The 22,825-nt window shown below is 30.9% G+C and overlaps 1 protein-coding gene and 1 pseudogene across 1 annotated transcript in view; one reads left to right on the top strand and one right to left on the bottom strand.

Annotated features, from left to right (window-relative positions):
- Positions 1-22,825, bottom strand: part of LOC145248915 (sex peptide receptor-like) — a 1,158,544-nt gene that overhangs the window by 793,390 nt on the left and 342,329 nt on the right. The window lies entirely within an intron of this gene.
- Positions 3,823-3,941, top strand: LOC145249281 (5S ribosomal RNA; annotated as a pseudogene).

Genomic DNA, 22,825 nt, shown 5'->3' on the forward strand with positions numbered 1-22,825 from the left:
TAAGTGATCATTTTCGCTGCTCTGAATATCATGTTTAATCAATGTAAACAAATAAACCCAAGCGCTAATGAAAACAGATCGATTATTGAAACCTGAATCTGTCATCGACGTAAATGAATGGATGCATATTGATCTGGAGCTCTAGTTAAAATTTCCTGTGATCGGACACGAAACAGTCGCGATCAATACTGAATCAATATTTCTACATTGATCCCCTCTGCAGTAATGTTTTATACTAGAGGTCACCAATTATCGGATCATGAACCGCTTGGTCCCGGGAGACACTGCAATAATAAAATCAGTTTCATTTTAATGATTATCGCTACCTGCAAGATGGTTCACTAAATAAATGTGACCACTTAAAGGTTATACCTTAGACATTATTGCCCAGCCGAATAACACATATATATGTTAACTTCCAATCAAAGCAACGAAAAGAAAGTAACATTGTATAATTTAATGAATGCGACAAGGTGCACCACAAAAATGTCATTTACATTTAGAGTATAGTCATGTGACTATAGGCGTTTTATAAAAAGGCAACATAAAATAAATTATGAGATTTATCTAGGGCCGCCCGTGCCATATATGCCACGATCCTAATCAGGAAGATTAGAACCCAAGGTGAGAGATATGGCAGATTACAAAAATATGTTGTTCAAGTATTAATATGTTCAGCCGCTAGAGGGTTAAATATGCATAAAATGCAACTGCTAAGTATCGATCCGTACAAATCAAATACACGATTTTCTGACTATGATGCAATTCTGCTTTAAGTTAAAAAAAAACTATGATGGAAGTCTACTTTTTTACTGTTCGGGGTGTAATATTACATTAATTAAACGACTTACCATAGAGGTGACAGGCACACACAAACACCTGTAAAAACTTATTTTAATGGAGAATTAGAAAAATCACAGTTGAATTAATCAAAAGTGCGAATGCTTATATCTACGTCGCAGTGCACCTGCTCGCAAAATTCAACATATATTTCTATGCAAAAAACTAAATAAAATCATGACCTTGCCTCATATTTCTTTTTAGAACGGGAATAACTTACTAAACTATGTACAAGTTATCAGACTTATGTTTAGTTGTAAGTCTCATTCTTACTGATCCGTAACAATGCATGTAAAAATGAAATTCAAGATACGTAGTGCATCCTATTCTTAATCAGCTACATTTGATCAGAGTTGATTTTAAGTAGCATTGTTCTGAGCATGTACATATCCATTCATGATCTGAAAATGTTCTATCTATTTTACAGATCTTGATGTTGTTATATTCTGAGAAAGCTGTATTGTACGTACGACGGAAGCAGAGGCGCGCCATTTAATTCCTGCCTCAGAAAAAAGAAAGTCGACCAATAAACATCCACCGGCCGCTGCTCAACGTTTGATGTCAGCACAGCCAGGAACAAAGGTGTGCATCGATTCCTGAGTGACGGCAAAGATGTGATTGACAAACAACGCTCCGGACTTTAACAACCCAGCCATCAAAAGAGGCTGGCAATAGTGCATTGACCATTGTAACTATATAGAAAAATAAATTCCGGACCACAAATGGGTACACGTTTTAATAGAACCGCATTTATCTTTGTAGCTGTTCAATGTCTTAGTTGTTAAATAAAAAAATAATCGACTTACTTTTGGAAATATACTCATAGATATGATAAATATGTGCAACGCATATAGCATATTTTTTTAGCTTTTTTGTTAATTCTTTGGAACCCCATTCCAGTCTCTAACTTTATTAAATATTCACACCGTCATTTACCAGAAATAATTTAATATTCCCTTTTAAATAAAATAAATAAATATTAAACAGCCATTTTGTATTTACTATTTCAAAAGCGTTGCTCAAAGTTATATTGAAGGCAATGATATTTCATGAACCTCGTGTAATGAACGCAGGCTTATAAGATGTTAAGTCGTCTATTCCCAGCAGTACGTGCGAATAGAATATATATTTCTTCACGAAAATCTTCTGTTCGCCTAATGTCTCAACCCATAGCAAGGGAGATAAATAATAGGTAGATAGAAAGAATAAAAACAATCAATACTAAGACGTCTTTCGGTCGACACTTTTAAAAATAACTGTCAGCATCAAGAGCAAACTGTTCCAAAGACCATAAATTACTAGCGTGTATAAAAAAATACACAAAATAGTACGAGGAAAGGAGAAAGAGAAACGTTCCATTGAAAACCCATAAATTCTACATCATGGATGTGCTCCTCCTGCTTCCACACGTCTTAAGATAAATTAATAGATATATCCTCGAGAAATTTTACGTGTACTATGGTAAAAATGAAAAAGTTTCATCCGGCAATAAATGTTCAGTAGAGGCTCACATGAGCTTGTACAGACCTAGATGTTAGACATCCTTGTGCCTAAGTATTGAAGGGGGGCATGTCGGAAAATTTTGTCTAATATGTGTTTTTTTAACGTTTAATTAGAGTAAAAAAGAAAATATTTTTAAGTATTTTCTAGTTTTCGTTCCTTATAACAAATTTTCTTCTTAAATAATACATGATTACATTATAAAATGAAATACTTGAATAATTAATCATAATAAAATTTGCTATAACTTTGTCTCACTTCACTCACATAACATATATATATATATATATACATATATATATATGTATGCATATATATGTGTGTATATATATATATATATATATACGTGTTATATATGTGTATTGTAAAAAATATTTTTATCTAATAGACGACATCAAACTTTATGGTAGCGTTTCTTTGAGTCGGCAATGACAACGAATTTTCCAATTACCTGGAGCACATGGTGCAAGAAGGAAAAGGTGGCAAGTCTATTTTAATGGATCCAAAACAAAGCTTCCCTCTTTTGATCACCATCGCTCTGATCTGTCAATTAAGGTCTTGGGGAAAGCATTATAACTTAACAAGCTTTTTGGACCTTTACTCTTGCTCTCGAATGAAATACATATACAAAATATATATTGCTACGATCGTTTAAAATGGTTGCATTATCCTACTCTGCAGGAGGTATCACAAGACCAATACAATCTCTTTCTGTATAAAAGCCAAACACGTCCTAAAATAGAATACTGGGCGTAAGCCGTACGGTGTCACATATCCTGTTTGATAGAGATCAAAAACGTCCTCAAAACCTTGTAGGTTTTCATTATCCTCTTCCCTGACCCCCTTTCTTTCTCACGGAAGAGATGTTGCAAGCATATGTTTTCTCTTCTGTTATTTTGATTGCAAGTGCTCATCTGAGCTCCAATATATGGTCCTCTATTGCCAAACTTTATCAAAAACTAATCGACTAGCTAGACTCACTATCACCACTCTCCACACTATCTGAACTTAAATCTAAACGAGGATTCCATGAACAAGGCTTCTTTCCGAGAACTATGTGCCTGTGGAACAATGTTCAACTGTCCTGCTCATCGGACGATTACAATATGGTACTGAAACAGCATATCCAGTTTATGACGGATTTAATTTAGATAAAAAAATAAATCACTAATAATTATGTGCAGAGTGTTCTAAGAATATGCCTACAAAACTGATGTATTCATAATTACGTTAGTTATTTTACCTTTTGAATGGCAAAATCACGTAAACACACCGGTCTTCACCAGATCACCGAAGTCAAGCACGTGATAAAGGTTAGTGCCTGATGGGTGGCCATTTGGGAAGGCGAGGAGTTGTATGTACCGCGAGGTAAAATACCAGGTTTAGAAACTGGTGTGGTCTAACCTTTTTCTCGAGGGTTGATGGGAATGTCTTAAGCCGTGGTATGCACCCCATCTAGTGATTGCGTTACCATGAAAATAGGCTTACGGCCATATCACGTTGAAAACACCGGTTCTCGTCCGATCCCTGAAGTTAAGTAACGTAGAGCGTGGTCAGTGCTTAGATGGGTGAACGCTTGGAAATACCAGGTACTGCAAGCATAAGGAACTCCTGGATATAACCTTAAACTATATCCGATGGTGAGGCCCCAGCTTGCTGGATTTGGGTAGTGTGGAGCCATCTGTTAATTGCCATTGCTGCCAGGCCCACTCTGACCCGGACTGGTAGTACCTGTTAAGGTCCCAACTATATTTAAATAGAAAGCAACTTAAAAAATAGCAAAAAAAAACAAGTATACTATATTAAAAAAATCGTTCTACAAAATCACTGGATTCGGCATGAAATAACCTGAAAATGGGCGATATGCCGTAAAATAAAAACAACCAACCGACCAAACATGAAAATAGTCTTGATAGCTTTGGCGAAGCGCAAAGTATTAAGCTACCGATAAGATTTGGACTATACGACACACTCGAGTAGTGAGTTTAATTTTGGCTGCGGTCGCGCTGGATGTATGTATTTGTATTGAGAAAAAAACACACAAACTCACACACACACTGTAAATAACGCATCATGTTGCGTATGAAAACTGGTATAACTGCATAGTTTAGATCCAGCGTATCTCCACCGCTGGATATGGACTCTATCATTCTATGCTGCTGGTAGATTTGTGTTGAAATATGAAGAACATGCTTCAGAAAAATATATTTCATTCTGTCTAAAGAATCATCAAACTTAACATACATTTATCTCCTGTAATTAGCAGCGTTTCCTGTTGTATTCTGATACTTTGATATGTTGTTGCTTGCGTTTCAATTATTCGAGAATGCATGCAAACAAAATACATGAAATCTATCTCTAATGTTTTTATTAACTTATTAAGTAAAAATACACTGTTGGGAGAAACTAATCATACTATCAATTATTTTGTGGTATTAATAAAATGTTGTCTCTAATAATCTATTGCGATTTCATTTAAAATCATCCGCTGATATATATATATATATATATATATATACATATATATACACATATATATACACATATATATGTATATGTATATATATATATATATATATATATATTTATTTATAAAAGTTTTATTGTAATGTGGCCCAAGCTTACACACGGGACTCACACGTCGTATGAAGTTTACGTCCCAAATAACATAGGCCAAATTATAACTCAACGTCTTTTGTATAAACAACGAAATTTATTTTCAGGCATTTTCCAAAATAAACCGTGATCAATCTCTTTTCTCTTACCTCTGTCCTCTTGAACATCGTTATGAAAGTGATCTCGAACGTGTTCTCAAATCTGCTGAAAGTGATCGTTGGTTTGTGCATACGCCCTTTTAATAGTTTTTTTTGTTCAAAGACGGTTTGGAATTTGTATATGCGCGTCACCGCTCTGTTACATTATGTGCGCCTATAGAAAGTTTGAACTACCTTGGTAAAATACAATGCTTATGTGTTTTGTTGGGGAAGGACTACACGTAGGTATGGGAACTAATGTATGTTTTCATTATTTTCATCGGTTACGTCTTCTGAGCCATCTTTTTTTTTTATTCCAATCGCCCCTATTTTTTGAAATTTTCGGAAGTGTTACTTGTGCCATCAAGTCTTTCTCCATATTCTATAACTTTTAGAGATTTCTGTCCGATGCTCTTTTACACTTCTCTGATTGAGTATATCTGTTTGTAGATCCATGTCCCATGAGATTTTTTTACTATTATTTCAAAGTTTTGTGCTGGTCTCTGATTCTACTATTTGATTGGGTATTGAAGATGCAGCTGTTTGTTTAATTCCTAGTGTACTGTAATTCCCACGTGATCGTCTCTCTTTATATATATATATATATATATATATATATATATATATATATATATATATATATATATATTTACTAGTTTGCTTCATCGCTATTTTGTGTGTTTCTGTTGTGCACAACTTTTGCAAATTTGCAAGAAGGTACTTTATACACATGGGATTATTTTCCGTATGTTCTCTATTCGTCATAAAAAGCATCGAACGGCGATAATAGAAAAAAATCCGATTAGAGAAAGGTATCCGCTATTGACTAAATTAAACATTATTATACAACCTAACAAAACAAGTGCCTTTCAAAATATTTATCACCGCATAAGCAGAAAATTCCAACCTATAAAAACAACGCTATATTTATTATATGAAAGAAGAGAGTTAAAAACCAACATTTCTTTCAAGCACACTTGAAGCATGATACTTGACTTTTTTGTGGTTTTAAATTTAATGCAAGTAATTATGTAAAAATAATTCAATGATATCAACAGTCGATAATTAGATGAGACAATGGTGCGTTTGTAATAAATCCTTTTGTTGTATAGCACATTTAAACAATCATATTCGACTTTTGCATTAAAAACGTTCTGTCACGACATTAAATACAAAAAGAGTTATACATTAACAGTTCATTCTATAAACTGCAATGCACAATACAATGTATTTTAGAGTAAGTAACTGCTTAGAGGCAGTTAAAGTTTCTTTCCGGTGCACTGCGGTGATGAGTCCATAACTAGCGCAAACAGTAATACTACTTGATTACAAATAAGGACGATTTCACTGATATCGATAGCAAAAAAATATGGGAAATTGGAGTATTTGTTTCTCTCTCTCTCTCTCTCTATATATATATATATATATATATATCTATATATATATGTATATATACATACACATATATATATATATATATATATTATATGTATATTATTTACAAGGGGGAGTATATATATTTATATATATATGTATATATATGTATATATATGTATATATATACATATATATATATATATACATATATTTATATATTCATACATTGATTATATTAATAATTATATTACACGAAATTCTGATTACATTATACTACCCAAAAAAAACTCCAGGATCAATTTATTCATACTTTTTTTATATCTATATTCCTATACACCTATTAATCTTTAGAACTCCTATGAAAATATAAAGCTTTAAATAATATTGAGCAGCCGTTATAAAGGGGATTCCTATTATAAACGTCATATTTTATTCTATAAATGCAAGCATTATTAATTGCACGTGTGCAATATACGTTACTCATAGAATGGCATTTCCATTGATATTCTTGTACAGAATTTTATTTAATGCCTGTCTCAACTCGTTTCAGAGAACGGGTGCATAGGAAATGCGTTATGACGCCATTCAAAAAACAACAAAAAAAGATGTTGAAAAATACTCTTATGTTCGCTTCCATAATAGAGTGGCTTTCCTGAACACCTCAATAATACGAGCGTTCCAATATATGTAGAAAGAGTTCACTGTAAAGGCATGTCATGCTTTTAGGGCAAGTTGTTACACAGAAGCAAGTTGTGTGCGCAAATGTTGTACGCATACAATAAAATGTGAGTATTGATTTTGACGAAAAACGTTAAATAAATATGCACAATATTTTTAAAGTTCCGTTTTATCAATATTTACATTCGAGATCTAAAACTCTTTACACTACATATATATATATATATATATACATACATATATATATATATATATATATCACTTTAAATATATATATATATGTATATATATATATATATATATATATATATATATATATATATGTATATTTAAAGTGATGGTTGTGTAGTTCCAACGAAAGAAAAAAAAATATATATATATTTAAAAGAGTGTAGCCATCAACAACTGTGGGGTTTTCAGGCTTTAATCATTTTTTTATTTTAAAATATTTTTATAACGCGTTTCAAGCTTTGATCAGCTCTCTTCAGATATTTTTTATGTATTTTTTTAAAACCTTCATAAACAAACTTTAAAAAAATAACATTTATGACACCTTTATAAAAAAGGTATTTGAAGAGAGATGATCAAAGCTTGAAACGCGCTATAAAAATATTTTTAAATAAAAAATGATTGAAGTCTGGAAAAAAGACGATTGCTGATGGCTACATTCATTTAAATGAATATATACATGTATATATATATATATATATATATATATATATATATATATATATAGTAATTCGTGTGCTTGAGTATCTATTTCGTAGGAACCGAAACGGTTTAGCATATTATCTGCAAATTTCAACAAATGAAAATTTATATGTCTGGTATTGTCCTTGAATATGTTTTATACAGAGATTCGTTCGATAAGTATCGGCAATCGAAAAGATTCTGTCACTAAAAATAGTATTTCTTTATTATAGACTAAAATCATATTTTAGGTTGTACCGTCAACGGGAAATAACATAATGTCAACAAATAATTTTTATAGAAATAAAATAAATTGGTGGGCATCTAGAAACATTGCGTGGTAGTAGAGCGTTCGACTACAGGACGAATGATCCCGTGTTTAAGCCCGGATATACCGCACCATTTTATTTTATTTGTTCTTATTAATTCATTCAGTTCACGATAGCAGAAAAGATCCAATTCAGAATCGCCGTAAATAAATTCTTTTGTTTTTATATTTTAAATCTACACACTAATCAGAAGTGATTTTCCAGGGCATTCATCGTGAAGCTCAAATATCAGTTTACAAACACAGAGGGAAGTTGATAAACTACATTATCATTATTATTTATTATATTTATTTATGTGTTAACTTTTTTACAAATTCGTCCACTGAGAAAAAATATTCCTCGTATTATATAACATTCATTGATTTTATTGATTATATAAAAATACATACGAACTCTGCCTGAATTAAAATATCATGTTTAAGCGAATTGTGCGACAGAGCAACGGCGGGCCTCCAGTTTAGTGAATGAATATGTACATACAAAGTGGAAGGATAAAATGATACCTTTCAAGAAAACAGGACTGCAGCTTTATTTTAAAACTTTTATTCAAAGAAAGTAACTTTATTATATAATAGTTCTGCTATCTATTAAATGTTCACCCCTTCAATGTCAATCACTGTTTTCATGCAGATCCGAAACTCGGAGCATGCCTTTTCCACCAGCACCTGTGAAAGCTCGGCGGATGGCGGCGATCAGGGTTCCTTTTTATGGCGACAATCTTATTTTATTTACCTAAATGCGAATTAGGAACGATTCTGTCTTAAACCAATTTGTCACTCCCACATGGGGAGCGATATATATATATATATATATATATATATATATATATATATATATATATATATATAATTAATTTTTTACTATAATAATTATTAAATACCTACAGAAACTAGTGTTTCATCCTTCCGGGAATCTTCAGTGCAGGGTGTCACGATTAATACCAGTCGAATGATTCGAACCCCGCATCATGAGACATCTCTGGCTCGATTAGCGAAGACCTAATCCGTCGGTTCTCATTGACCGCGTGAAATAACGTCGAATTTAAACATTATATATATATATATATATATATATATATATATATATATATATATATATATATATATATATATATATATATATATATATATATAGTTGACAAAGGAAGGTATTACGGTATTTAACTTTTAAATTCGAGCGAATATTTTTCGATTAAAAGAAAAATTGATGATAGAAATAAACCTCCCGAATCAACAGACTTTTGTCAACGCAAAACAAGAGCGTTTATGCTTGTGACATAAACATCACATTATTTATGATATGGAAAACGCTAAAAGCTTTTTTTATATCACATAGGATTTTGAAGCATTTTTCATGCCGAAAGTTGTCGAGATGCTTAAAAAAATGATAGTCAGCTGTTGAGAAATGTTTAGACTATGGCAAATGACAGAATTTCGTAACCCGATTCGTCCATCTTCTGCACGTTCGGTTTAGCAACGTTTAATTTGACATTGTTGTTGATACAAATTGAGACATTTCATTTTACTAATTCTGGGTGTTGTTATCGCCGTTTCTGATTCATTGCATCTATTTGTGGACATTGCATTTCCGCCGAATTGAGTTCGCGTGCATTCCAAAAAACTGTAATAGATCAGACTAGTCGCAGACAACCAAACTGTCAGCATGACATTTTTGGGTGCAACTTGATTTCCAGGAAGTGTGTTGGAACTCGCTGGTTATGGTAAAACAGCCACTTTTCAGCGTAAATAACAACCCAGTCGAGAAACAGTACGTTTTTTTTCCGTAAAACAAGTGGAGATGGCACTTCATAACGGTGTTTCTTTTTGTTGGCGTACTACTCATGAGGCAATCATTGAAAAATATTTTTTTCTTATATTCTCTGCTCAGTGGTTGGAAATGCTCGTCTTATTCAGAACTAATTTCTCGAATAGGTGTGTGTTGGTTGGTTTACATCCGATAGCCGTCCATAACACTCATAATCTTCAAGACTCTCTTTTCCGTCAGGAAATTTCTAAAACCACCATAATGCCGGAGGTCCACTAGTGGTTTCTGCCCAAAACACTTCGTTGATATTGCAAGCTTTTTAAGCAGCTTTTAAGACTATCTCTAAAGACATAAATGTGTCTAAACGATTGTAATTTAAACGATTAAGTAGGGCGAAACACCCTTTTAAATATGATATATCATATAAAGGTATTTTAGCCAAAACTTCTTTGAAAATACATAACTTGAAATGAAAGTAAAAAAAATCCGCAAGAACTCTGTAGTCGACTCTCTCTCTCTCTCTCTCTCTCTCTCTCTCTCTCTCTCTCTCTATACATATATATATATATAAATATATATATATATATTTATATATATATTTATCTATATATATATATCTATATATATATTTATATATATATTTATATATATATATATTTATATATATATATATATATATTTATATATATATATATATATATATTCATATATATATATTTATATATATATACATTTATATATATATTTATTTATATATATATATTTATATATATTTATATATATATATTTATTTTATATATATATATATAAATACACACACACACACACACACACACACATATATATATATATATATATATATATATATATATATATATATACTAACAATAAAAACAATGGACTTTTTTCTATGAAAGACACATTTATTAATTCGCCTGACTAGGAATTGTTGTCTTAAACATGAGGAAGTCCAGTATCGCGATCATGTAAATTTCCCTCTCCATGTCTCTTTCTCTCTCTCTCTCTCTCTCTCTCTCTCTCTCTCTCTCTCTATATATATATATATATATATATATATATATATATATATATATATATATACAAGAAAGGGGACCCGCCGTTGACTGGGTTCAAAAACAGCCTACAGAAAATGGACTCTGATTTATGAAAGTATGATAGGTTATGAAAAGGAAGGGTTATAAAGAGATAGCTTCGAACTTGGGGGTATCAAAACCAAAGCAAAATATGATGAAAGTAAATATCAAATAGTTAAACCCCATAATTTATTGTACCATACCTGTTCACACTGAAACACTTATCACAATATTCTGTGGATCTATATTAAAAAACCTTGTTAAATTTTGTAACATATTTCTATTCTATGGAGGTCAGGCGCGAACGAACACCCCCATAATTTTATATATCCTTGCAATAAGCCCTCCTTTGCTGAGGCCTTATGTACTCTTCATGGGTGTGTTTGCATATATATATATATATATATATATATATATATATATATATATATAAACAAAAATTGACTCATGTGCAGGTAAACTACATCCACGATTTGAGGTGTTTAAACCACAAGATGGCGGAGAAGTTTTCTGGAGTCTGCAAAGGTCAACCCTATCTTCTTTGATCTCTTGCGTGAAAAATTTTGCCCAAAAATTAGTTAAAAAGATTGCTGCACGTCTGAATACCATTTATTTTAAATTTCAAATGGTAAGACCCAGAATTTGCTAAATAGTTGGCAAGAGACGGCAAAAGTCAAGTCTTTTGAGCTTTGGCGTTTTGGCAGCCAAGTTCTCGGCCACCAACTGATTAAAAAGCTTGCCCTTTGTCTAATATACACTTAATGCATAATTTCAAATCTTTCTACACTTAATATAACATTTCAAATGTTTAGGCAAAAATTAGTTGAGTAATTTTGTAGAGCCGCTAGAGGTATATTTTTTTAAAATTTGACCCCAATTTACATTTATTTTTTGGGCACAAATGAAATTATAAAGTTTGAGCCATGTCAAAGTAACCTACAGCTAAAATTTCAAGTGCTTAGACCCAAAATTGGCTGAGGAAATTGCTAGAGTTTTCCAAGGTAAATTCCTTGAACGTTTACGCCTTGAAGCAAAATTTCTGGCTGAAAACCAACTAGCAAGATGTTCCTAAATCTCAAATCTCAATACCCCCTATGTCAAATCTCGAGACTGAGAATTAACAGGGACTTAGAAAAATATACACTCAGATACACACGCAGACATACAATCTCACTTATTACTATATATATATATATGTATATATATATATATATATATATATATATATATATACACTAGTAAAAGAACCCATCGTTGTCTGGGTTCATAAAAAGCCTACAGAAAATGGACTCTGTATGATAGGTTATGAAAAGGAAGGGTGTACATTTGGGTTGAATTTGAGGTTATCAAAACCAAAGGAAAATATGACGAAAGTAAAAATCAAATAGATAAACCCCATAATTTATTATACCATACCTGTTCACACTGAAACACTTATCACAATATTCTGTGGATCTATATTAAAAAACCTTGTTAAACTTTGTGACATATTTCCATTCTATGGAGGTCAGGCCCGAACAAACACACCATAATTTTATTATACCATATTTCTTCAAACTGAACATTATTATCAAAGTATACTTACGCAGAGAGATATGAAAAGTCTTTATTAAAGTTTGTTCCCATTTCAATTCTATGGAGGCTAGACTCTAACGCAGCACCCACACTTATTATTATACCATCCCTATTTAAGTTAAAACATACTTATCAAAGTATTCTTATGTACATCTATATCAAAAAGAGTTGGAAACGTTTTTCTTTATTTTTCAATTTTTTATTTCCATACTTTGTGGACCAGGCGCGAACGCCGACCCAACAATTTTAATGAACCACCGTTCAGCCAGATCAAACATACCAATTCCTGTGTCTCGATACATCTTTTATCATTATATGTAATCAGTTTTTTAAAATAGTCAACCATATAGGAGCCTATTCGTGACAAGACACACACGCACAGGACAACTCGTGACAAGACACACACGCACAGGAATTCAGCTTTATATTATATATATATATATATATATATATATATATATATATATATATATAGTGAGAGAGAGATAGAAAGATATATATATATATACATACAAATATATATATTGAGATATATATATATACATATATATATATATATATATATATATATATATATAGATAGATAGATAGATAGATAGATAGATAGATAGATAGAGCTTATGAGAAAAAACTCTAATGGGTAAAATCTACCAACTTTTAATCTGATTTTAATAACGCACTTTTTTTATTAATAGATATTTAGATGGATTTTATTCGAATTTTCATTGATTAAACATCTCCTAAATGATGCTATTTTTTTTAAATATTAAAGTTTTACAAATTAAATCAAGTTATATATTGATTGACTAGCCTTAATTAAAATATACGCCATTTTAGCATTGGCGATGGACGCAATAGCGAAGACATCCAGTTTTGTTGTTTTTTTTTGTTTTTTTTTTGTCGCGTTCTTTTACCTCGTTCGTATATCTGAAAATGCGTTTAGATATTATAGACAGCAAGAGAAGGGTAGGGGGAAAACACGAACCGAAACCACCCAGCCTTATCCAATGTGCCTTACTAAATATTTCTAACTATAACCGGAGGTATTACTGATAACCTCCATACTTTGTACAAGCAGAGAAATCTCTTGTTTCAGTTACAATTATTTATGTAGACACATTAGATTAGGTGGTTTTCATTTGTGATTTTTTCCAATTCCTCTCTCGCTGCCTAAAATACCTGCAAGTATTTAAAGACCTAAGAGCCTTGAAGAAGTCGTCTGACGAGAAGCGCTTCTCCTTTTAATAATTACATCTCGGGATTCTCTTTAAATAGGCCTATTTATTTTATTTAATTATACATATATACAATATAGTTAATGTTAACGTTTTTCCCCTCTTTATTCTTATTTTTTGCTGAAGAAAAATCTGCTACATGTGGTCCATTTTTCTTATATATATATATATATATATATATATATATATATATATATATATAACTTGATTTAATTGGTTAAACTTTAAGATTTAAAAAAATACCATCATTTAGGAGATGTTTAATCAATGAAAATTCGAATAAAATACATCTAAATGTCTATTAATTAGAAAGTGCGTTATAAAAATCAGATTAAACGTTGGTAGATTTTACCCATTATATATATATATATATATATATATATAAATATGTATATATATAATTATATAAATATATATATATATATATTTATATACTAGCAGGCCGCAAGGCGTGGCCCTGTCGTAAAATACGGAAAAAATATTAAATTTAAATTAATATTGCTTTCTCATTTACTATAAGATAATACCGTGGGTATAAAACCATACGTTAAAGGATGAAGTAAATGAAGTAAAAAAAAAAACAAAAAACAAAAAAAACAGGAAGGCCTTTAGACATGCTTATGTGATTATAATGTGTTGTTCTAAATACATCACATCTTAGAAATAAGACAATCGCTTCATTGGAGATCGAAACTAAAAGCTAAACACTATTAAATCATGCACGATAAAAATAAGACCCACTGAAAAAATCTTTAAAAAGCGTCTTCAAACATACTTAGTATAAGTATAATGAAAATGTCATGTTTTAGGAAAGCGCATATGCAGTTGTGAAACAGTTGACAAACAGATACATTCAATTACCTTCAAGTACTTATTACTTCGGTTTAGACCCCTTAGCAGCATTTTATTCTGGATGAAAAAGGATGAAAACTTTTTCACATATTTGTAATGATGTATGTACCGAATTTCAAGCTTTAAGTTAAAATATTTGTTGAGTATGTTGTTTGAGCAATGTTTTTACACACATTCCTATATTTTAGATATAATAGCAGACGTGCAGACATTGCCGGTCGTAAAATACGCATATATGTTTTAATTCATCCAGAAACTGAGATATGTGCATGCGAATATCATGCTTTTTTTTTAAACAGTTCACTTCTTGTAAGTAAAAAATACTCTAGCTGATATTGAAAACAAAACCTAAAAGCATGTACAATAACCATTAGGCCAGCTTGACACGTTATTTAAGTAAGAGTTTTTTAAACAACTATTTGTCAACATGAGGAAAATGTCATATATAATCCAAATGTTGTAAATACGTCTAATTTTATTGATATTTGTGAATCAGCTCTCTGAAATTCGGGATAAATAACATGATATTCACTTTCAATCACTATCTTTAATTTTATCTTTGATCTCTGAAATTGATTACGCATGTAGATGGATAAATTTCAATTCAAATTATGGCATTGGATTATCAACAAATTTTCATTGTCAGATGGTATTTAAACAGACAGGAAATAACTCGCATTGCGGATATGTAGTCACTTCAATCAAGTCATAGGAAGGAAGGATAATCTAGCAAGAAGTATAAGCAATGTTTTCGCTTCCAGCAAATAAGCCCACGCTTTTATTTATTTATTTATTTATTTTGCCTGCTCAGATTTTGTATAGCAAACAAGTCCGGATGACAATCGACAACAGCAAGGAAAATATCAGAAAAACAATGCTTAATTTAATTATTTTTTTTTATTTTCATGTGTAAAGTAGAAAAGCCAATATTATCTGCTACGATAATAAATCCCCATAAAAAAACATTACGTTTATCGAACACTTCACCCTGCGCGTCAATAAAAATAGTCGCTATAACCCCCCCCACTATCGTACGTCCAATCCTTTCTAAATTCTATACAGTCAATTACATTGTGCTAGTCCCATAACTAGATGGCTAGCAAAGATCTCGTGAAAATAAATTACGAGGCGGTATAAAAAAATGTAACTTTCCGATCACCGCTGCCATTTTTCGTTGCAAGAAAATGCATGTCAAGTGCGAAAACAGAAGGATGTAGTAATGATAGCAACTAGCAGGACATGTGAACATACCACAGGGGACTCCTTCATGTATACTATTTTGATGTTGGAATTCTGTAGATGTTAATGGATACGCTCTGATATTATTGTAGCTGTTTTCCTTAAAACTGCAAAATATTTATCTAAGCTAGCACGAACGCCAGGTGAAGCCCGATCGTAAAGTACGTTTGAATATGATATTTTAATTCTTACAAACTTCATATATATACATATATATATATATATATATATATATATATATACACTTGTGCCCGATATTATTCATACCCCTCCTTGAAAATTGAGTTTATTAGGTGTAACTTTGTAAGAATTTATTGTTTACGTCCATATTGATACATATTCTTAATACACCTCTTCTGATCATTTTCGTCATTTTAAAATCTCGGGATACTTGTAATAAAAGAAATATACAGCTATTTATAAAATCTGCAATGTTCAAAAATAATCATACCCCCTTATTTTTTCAGTATTAATCGAGTTTCTGACTGTTTGTTTCCTGTTTGATTCTTATTTTGAATGCTTTTATACAACCTTTGATTAATTTCATTTCGTTTTTTGCATTTTTCAGAAATTAAAATGATATCAACTGAAAACCAATAAAAGAATAAAAATTATTAGAATGGGGAAGAAAAAAGAGCTTAGTAATGATCTTAGGACTAAAATTGTGAATTCACATAAGGATGGTTTATGTTACAAGTCAATTTCCAAGAAATTTGAGGTCCCTACATCAACAGTACAGAGCATCATCAAAAAATTCCAGAGCCACCACACAACAAACAACTTGATTGGTAGAGGAAGGAAAAGGAAACTGTCTGCTAGAGCCACCAGGAATATTGTAAGAAGTGTTAATGCAAATCCAACCACCACTACTAAGGACATTTTAGAAAATCTGGAGTCTTCTGGCATAAAAATATCAAGGCAAACATTGCAAAGGACTCTGCATGAAAATGGTCTGAAAGGAAGAAGACCAAGAAGGACTCCATTGCACACCGGAAAACACCTTGCAGCACGTCTAAAGTTTGCTATGACCCATGTGAATTCTCCAGAGTCCGTTTTCTCAAGTATTTTGTGGACTGACGAAACAAAAATTGAATTGTTTGGCCATATGGATGCTTCTTACGTTTGGAGGAAGAAAGGAGAAGCTTACAACCCAAAGAACACCATACCCACGGTGAAACATGATGGTGGTAGCCTAATGTTTTTGGGCTCCTTTTCGGCTAGTGGTCCAGGTAGTTTGGTCAAGATAGATGGAACCATAAAGAAGGAACAATATTTGGAGATACTACAGACAAACATTAGAGAGGATGCGGAGAAGCTCAATTTAGGACCAAACTGGGTCCTTCAACAGGATAATGATCCAAAACATACGGCCAAAATAGTCAAGAAATGGTTTGAGGATAATCAAATTAATGTTTTGGAATGGCCTAGCCAGAGTCCCGACTTGAACCCTATCGAAAACCTCTGGCACATATTGAAAACTGAGGTTAAAAAACGGAAACCTAGAAATTTGAGGGATTTGGAGAACTACTGCATTGAAGAATGGTCAAAAATCAGTGTTGATGCTTGTAAAAACCTTGTTGATAAATATCCAAAACGGTTACAGGCAGTTATTAAGAATAAAGGGCATGCTATTGACTATTAGTAAGAGAGGTATGAATAATTTTGAACTAGTGCCATTATTGTTTTTCTTTGTATAATGTTTCAAACTTGCATAATTTATTTATTTGTTGAGTTTAAATTAAATGCTTATGCTTGATTTATTGTTTGAAATCCCTTTAATATTGTCTACCTTCTGGTTTGAGCAATATTCTTATAGAAATCTCAAAGATCCGAGGGGTATGAATAATATCGGGCACAAGTGTATATATGTGTGTGTGTGTGTGTGTGTGTGTGTGTGTGTGTGTGTGTGTTTTGAAAAAAGAAAAACCGAATGAATTTATGAAATGATCAAAGTTTCGTCCCTACTGCAAAATATTGAACAACCCAACCTTCCCCCCCCACACATAGTCTCCTACCTGATATGGGTAGGACCCTAACACTGTTTCCTTTTCATTTTCATAGGGTCTATGATCGGCTTCTTTTTTTTTTTGCATTTTTCCTTTTAATATCCTGAAGATGTCATCTGCAATAGGGACGAAACGTAGATCATTTCATAAATTCATTCGGTTTTTTTCTTTTTTCAAAACAACATAACGTCAACAATCTCTGGTATTTTTTATTTCATTTTTTATTCATATATATATAAATATATATGTATATATATATATATATATATATATATATATATATATATATATATATATATATATATATATATATATATATGCCGTTGCAACGTCTGCAGCCATTTTACTTTTTGAGCCAAACTTCCTTGACCTTTTATGCAATCCCTGAGGTTTTCTTATGTTGGTGTCTAGAGGAAAAATGCAATTGCGCAGATTTACGAATATTTCCGAACGACAGGGACGACTTCATACAGACAACTTGATCCTGAGAGATGGGAGTGTTGAGTTTAACGTAACACTTCAACAACTGCAACTATAATAACATGATTTTGGTCGTTTTAATAGGACAAAGTATAGTGTTTCTTTTGATGCTGCAGAATACACATACACACACATAAATAAATATATATATATATATATATATAACTACTTCATTTACTCACATAGAATTAATATACGAAAGTATATATTTATGCGTAAAATTTAAGTATTTTCTTCAAAAGTGCTCAATACGTAGGTAGAGCTAGTTCGTAATTTATACAATACTTGTCCGATAAAATGCATGCCCATTGGCTGATATGAAGAGCCGCGGTGGATACTAGAAAGCTGATTGGCCAACTAAATCCTCAATAGAAAAGGACCATATAAAAACGATAAACAACACGAGAATTCGCGCATAAGTCTGAGGAATCCTAGAGTGGATGAAACGCCGAATATTCAGTGTAGCTTAATCGCCATATATATTTTATAAATTACTATATATATATATATATATATATATATATATATATATATATAATTATTTGGAAATTTGGATTTAATTCATTATATTAAAAAAATACAAGTTTATTATTCTTGATATTGATATTCATCAGCCAAAATAAAAATTTCGAATTTGCTTCCTGTTAGTATTACAAATACTTAGTCTTATTACAATTTAATAAATTGTAACAGCTATTTTAATCCAATTGATTCGAAAGCTTCACACTAGTTTATTAATATATTATTATAATGTTGATGAGGTATACATTGTTTAACAACAAGCAGTTTTGATATATAAATAATAGGCATTTTGCATGAAGGTAGCCACACACAAGGCATTAATTCACGTTATATAACGAGCTAGAAAACAATCGTTTTTCAAGATAATAATGAATATTTACTAAGTGTCAGATGAATAGGTTCTGACTCATGAAACATAAAATCTCCCTCATTTATCGTAAAAATCTCTAATTGAATGTGAAAATTATAACGGAAAATAAAAGAAGATTCAGTTACGAGACTGTCACAAATAAACCTTGGGTTCACTTTCTATACTTTTATTCAAATTATCGATTTTATGATTCTGAATGCGCCTTCTTGCGATTTTCGGCCGATACAATCTTTGATAATGTTTAAGTGAACGTCGATGTACATAAAACATATTTTATCTAGAACTGGGAACCTATGAGGAATTTCTAACTGATCGACGAGTGGATGGCAGAATCACAACCCTGGCAGGTGAGGTTATTCAATTGTATTCATTGTTAGTATTCCCTGTAATAAATGTTGGATCTCTAAAATTGCTTAGAATCGATTGTTAATGAACGGTTTTATACATGGTAAACAGTGTCTTTCTCTAGAATCCCGAGTTCTACATAAACATCAATCTTTATTAAACAAAATTTGGATCATCATCATTATAATTAATATCAGTTTATCTGATATATTGACCACTATTGCATTTCTTATTTAAATATCTATTTAAGTTTAACCTATACTATATTTATTAATGTCAATAAATAAATAAATTACTAAAATATCATTAACTTTCATTAAGATCCTATTAAACAGAATAAAGACTAATAATCTCGCTTTGATCATTTTACTAGACAAATAAGATAATCTCGCCTTATTTTTAAAATTTTTACTTAATTTTAAATTAGGCGTTAATAACATATACTAACCGCTAAAAATATTACATTGGCGTTCACTTTGAAAATTCAATATTTCGTGCATTTATAAGCTACATTCAACATTCAAATGAATGCGTTGAGGATAATTATTTTTATTAAAAGCATATTATTATAATCTTATACTAAACCTAATTCAGATTTATAATTTTATTCTATTTTTGATTCTCAACCCATATTACTTTGCTTATCAACATTAATAAGTAACTATTTTCCTATGTATTTTAATATTTTCCAGATACATATGCCTTATTTAAAACAATGATAGGTTTATTTATGTTGTCTTTTATATATAAAAAACACCCTCCTGATATTTTTTTCTGACGAGGATACTTTGTTTCAATGAAGCTATATGTCGAAACTATTGCCCATGACTTAATACCTATCGCAATAAAAACATTGTAGAAATTATTGGCTTTGTTTTGTTCCTTATTATGAAACAGATTTTTAATTATTGATTTTAATTTTAATTTAAAATTATCAATCACTTTACTAAATATATATATATATATATATATATATATATATATATATGTATATTACACACATATATATATATATGTATTACACACATATATATCTTTTCCACGTATATATATATATATATATATATATATATATATATATATATATATATATATATATATTAAACATACAATACACATGCATCTATATAAATATATTTATATTACACGCAAAGATATATATACACACACACACACATATATATATATATATATACATATATATATATATGTGTGTGTGTGTATGTGTGTGTGGATGTGTGTGTGTGTGTGTGTGTGTGCATGGGCGAGATACGCCTCCTTCACCGTTTAAGTGTAGTCTGTTTAAGTGAAAGAAAAACCCAAGGAAAAAACAAATACTCACTGTAGTGCGAATAACTCTACAATTACTTTCATTAGTTCAGCGCTAATGGAGCAGATAGAGTATCTAGGCTGTGTGAACGAAACTTATCTTAAAGAATGGAAATATGATTTAAAACGTTAAAGACTTGTAAAAATCAATTGCCTTATTTAATATTCCATTGGACCCTCTGTATATTCCTCAACAGCGGCATTGCGGGCTCTGCAGGCTACATTCCACTGTAAAGTTAGGTTTACCATGATGAAATGTATACGTATTATTTAACAAATAGATTCCTGTCAGCGTCGGTAATGTAAACATTTTGATGTTGTAACTATCATCATTTCTTTTTATGATGCTTGTTTTCAATCATTCGTGAAACTCATGAAATATGGAGCAGAAATGTGATTAAAAATTATACTTGTAATTGGCACTGCATAGCAATCCTCACGCCGACCTTCGTTATCGTCAGCATCAAGCCCGCACACGAATTTATTGGGGAATGCCTGACGTGTGCCGCACAAACCTACGGGCATTGGTTAGAGAAAAGACTTTTAATCACGTAAAGGAATCTGGTAGGCAGACAAAACTAGGTGCTAGGAATGTATTTGTTTTTATCTACTCAGTCTATTCTATTAAGCTGAGTAATGTAGGCACAAGTAATTAACTTTGATACATCCTCAACAAAATATGTTTCTATTAATACTCGCCTACGCGTTTCCAGATTCATTAAGATTTGCCTTAACAAATGTCACCTCCAATCAAGATTATTTGGTTTAGGCTCGTATATGTACATTTAATGTAATGTCACCCTATCGGTTTTCACTACTCATATGTCTTTAATAACTTGCACATCTCTCCCCCCTCTCCCTCTGTATATATATATATATATATATATACATATATATATTTATATATATGCATGTATAGATGTATATGTATAGATGTATATGTATATATGTATATATGTATATGTATATATGCATATGTATATATGTATATATATATGTATATGTATATATGTATATGTATATATGTATATATATGTATATATATATATCTGTATATATGTATAGATATGTATATATATGTATATATATGCATATATATGTATATATATATGTATATATGTATATATATGTATATATATGTACATATATATAAATATATATGTACATATATATGCATATATATATATATTTGCACATATATATGTATACATACATATATATATGTTTAGATATTGCTGCATATATATATATATATATATATATACATGTATATAGTATTTTTTAAAAAATATATGGCGATAAAGCTACACTGAATATTCGGCGTTTCATCCACTATAGGATTCGTCAGGCTTATGCGCTAATTCTGTGGTTGTTTCTCGTTTTTATATATCTTTAGGATTTTAGTTAGCCAATCAGCTTTCTAGTATCATGTATAAGTTATCACGTCATACCTGATACATTAAATGCGTAAGGAAATTAAAGAAAACAATAGACAGTTCTTTTGGATTATACGAGCGTGTTTTCTAATATAAAATATGACTCAAGGTATCAAATGACAATTGTTGTTGTTGTTGGTATAAGCGGAATATTGCCTTTCTGTTGTGGAATCTACGTAGTTGCATACTGTTATGTTTTTTCTTCTGTAACTTTATTAATAAATAATTAATACACTCTTATAAAATGTTTTACAACGTTTGTAGTCTTTTTATTACTAAATTAAACACGCATAATAAAAATATTGAACAGCTGAACTATAGACGTATTTCATTCGTATCAGATAGATAAGCTTAACTATTAAGTATACGCTCCAATGTGATTAAAACATTAATCTTAGAAATAACAATTAA

Source organism: Euprymna scolopes, chromosome 27 (assembly GCF_053919585.1).
Source record: "Euprymna scolopes isolate OS-2025 chromosome 27, ASM5391958v1, whole genome shotgun sequence".
Taxonomy (NCBI): domain Eukaryota; kingdom Metazoa; phylum Mollusca; class Cephalopoda; order Sepiida; family Sepiolidae; genus Euprymna; species Euprymna scolopes.